Here is a 3180-nt window from a genome sequence, read left to right on the forward strand (position 1 = left end):
GCCGGGGCGGCGAGTGGGTTTCCCCCCACAGCTGCCGAGGCAGGTGCCAGCATCCTGGGGCCGAGCTCGGGGTCTGGGGGAGCAGAGCTGCCAGCCTTCCTCGGGGCCAACAGCCTTTGTGGCAAGGAAATAAAGCTGCTTCCTTGGAGAGCCACTACCCTGTGGCACGGGGAAGCTGGCCAGCCCTGCAAGCCTGGGCAACGCAGAGGTGCTGCCAGCGCTTGGTACTGATGGTATGAGGCTCTGCCAGTAACAGAAGGACTTTGATGACAGAAATTCCTCGGCTTTTGATCTCGTCCCTGGATGCACAGCATCCCCTTTAGTACTTTTGTAGGGCTCTGTTCTCTCCCTGGGATTTTACATTGTTTGTTACTAGCACACAAGATTTTTGGCTCTGGATGGATGTTCAGAAGAGCTCCAAATTCAGCACTGGGGTTTTCTCTCAAAATCCAGCCTCTGTAATGCTCTCTGAACGTGGGAAAATCTGGTCCTGACCTCCTGTGGGAGCTCCAGACTGGAGGTTTTCTCACCTGCCTTACTCTAGCTGCTTGTGCGAGGAGTCTGGTCTCCCTGTCACTCTGCTGCAGCCCCTGTTAGGGGAGAGCTCCTTGGAAGGTGTGTCAGAGCTCCTGGCCGGGGTGGCTGTCCTGACTTTCCCTCTGAGGGTGCCTGTCTCTTCCTCTGTCAATTGAAAGACGAGCTGCTCAAACTAGACAGAGGAAATGATCCCCACGGTGCCTGCGGGTTTTCCGTGTGCTGCTGGGGCTGGCTGCAAAGCCCCTGAAGTCCACTGAAAGTCTCCAGGTAGGTCCTGGGGGGCTGCTTCCACATGCCTGTGATGTGGAAGATAGCCCAGGGTCCCCGAGTGGTCTTTGCTCGTGGAAGATGCGCTTCTATGGCCATGCCTGCTGTGGCTCTCCAGCGCTGCGGCCCCTGGAGCGGAGTGCACTGCGTCAAGTGCCTCTCCAGCACGATCAGCGTGAGAGCTGAGCTGCTGCCCCATGCCGAGGCTGCGCTGTGAAGGTTTGGAGTCATTTTTCAACTCAGGTAAAACTATAGAGGAAAGGGAGAGGTGTAGGCCATTGGTGGGTCTCGTTCCTCCAGGCAGGGCTCAGTCACGGCTGCAGAAGGCTGCTGTGATCCTGTGCTTTCGGCAGCCGGGGAGACGCTGGGTCGTGGCTCTCTACAGGGGTATGTTCTCTCAAGTTTTGCTGCAAAAATTAGTGTTCGCCCTCCGTGCAGCGTGTGGTGTGTGTGTGCTCTCCACCTCCCCGCTGCAAGGGACAGCCCTGCTCTCCTCTTGCTGTTGTAGTGCTGCTCACCAGAAGGGGAGGGGAGTCCTTCCCTCCTTCTGTGGAACATCTGTCTGTGCTGCCCGTGTTTCGTGTTCACTTGTGGCATGTGTCAGATGTTGCTTGAAGGAGAAAGACAGATGGGAATCTGCAGAGGAGGAGACGGCCGCTTCAGAGTTCTGCAGGGGTGCTGAAGTGGTGTGCAGTCCCTGGGCGAAGCAGCTCATCAGCCAGGGACCAGCAGGGCGTACGGAGCCCATTGGGGAGGTGGGAGCAGTGGGGAGCCCTTTGTTTCCCATAATCCCACCAAGCGAATGTCACCCACCAATCCAGGACATTCTTTGAAGCAGTTTTCTGCATTCAGTCCCCGAGGAGTCTCGGTCTGTAGTAGCACATGTATCAAAGGGAGCTTCAACCCTGCCAGCTCGCCGGTGAGTCTGTCATCTTCCCACGCGGCAGGGCGACCAGCTCGAGCCCTCCCCACCAGACCCTTCCTGTTCCCTCCGGCTCCGGGACAGGTAACAGTCTCCCTGCATCACCTGCTCCGCAGGGGAAGGGCAGGGCTCTGTCCTTCTGCCCTCCCCGTTCTGAGGGACAAGAGCCAGCAGGTCACCATCAATACTGGCTTATCAGGCAATGTCGCTGACACTTTATCTTTCAAGCTTCTGTTCTTCGTTCCTTGGTTTATAAACAAAACCAGCCAAGAAACCCTGCACAATATTTGCTGTCCGTGTTGCTGGGAGTGTCGCTGGGCTGCTCAATAGCAGTGTTTTCTGAGTAACTTTGGGGGGAAAGAGGTATTTATTTATTTATTGACTGTACATTACCGTTTGTCCCTGTGTCTGTGAGCGTGCGTCGTTAGCGAGTGGAGATGATCGTCAGTGTTCTCTGCAGTACCTTCTACATGTTCACCAGGAAATTGTGTCTATATATTATCTATATACGGTATAGAGAGAAAATATGTGAACTCAGTGGGTTATTTTTTGAGGGGGGTGGGTGGAGAAGAACTCTTTTGCTTCTCAGAGCTGTGTGGTTTCTCTAGCACCTATTCCATGACGTGCCGGTCTGTCGCTGTCCCTGTGCTGTGAGAATTGTTCTGGTGCGGCAACAGGAAGCTCGGAGCAGAACCACCGTTGTGACCTGGGCTTGGCTCCGGTTTGCTTCTGACTTTAAAACTGGGAAAGAAGAAAAACAAGGAGAGGGGAAAAAAAAAAGCTTTGTTGCAGCCGTGGTGCTGAGTGGAGTCCAAGCTCAGGCTGCGCAGGGCTTCGTGGGTAGGAACAGGCGCGGAGCTGAGGCTTGGTGTGAGTCGCAAAGAGATCAGATAGGCCAAGGAATATGGTTTGTCGTTCAGTTTGGGTCTGCAGCTGCTCTCCTCTGCAGCTGGCCATGCCGTTTGGTCATGGAGGGAGTGTTAGGTGGTGAGACAGAGCCCTTGAGGAGCTGATTCTCTCTCCTAACAAGCGCCCACCTGGACTGGCTCTGCCCCATGCGCTGCTTTTCTTGAATTCGTACAAAATCAGTGAAAACCATCTGCTCCACGTCTGACCTGGGAGCTCCAGCTTTGCCTTCCTGTACAGAGAGAGACAGGAGACGTGGGCGGTGTCCAGGCCCTGCGCTGGTGGCAGTGCCCTTCCCCAGCTGCCTGCCCTGCCAGACCCTGGCTGTGCTGCCGGCCTGGGAGAGGCAGGACAGCGGCTGCGGGGCTCAGCCCTGGGCTGTGGGTGATACTCCCTGAGCTCTGCCCTTCCGTGGCCGCTGTCCACACGTGCTCCCAGCTGGGTTTTGAGCATCTCCTCCAGCGTAGCAGTGGGTAGCTCTGGGCTGACCCCAACGGGGCAGCCGCTGTCTGACTGGTGGGGTTAATAGCTTATGGAGGCTCACAGTC

This window comes from Buceros rhinoceros, unplaced genomic scaffold (genome assembly GCF_000710305.1).
Source record: "Buceros rhinoceros silvestris isolate BGI_N320 unplaced genomic scaffold, ASM71030v1 scaffold3396, whole genome shotgun sequence".
Taxonomy (NCBI): domain Eukaryota; kingdom Metazoa; phylum Chordata; class Aves; order Bucerotiformes; family Bucerotidae; genus Buceros; species Buceros rhinoceros.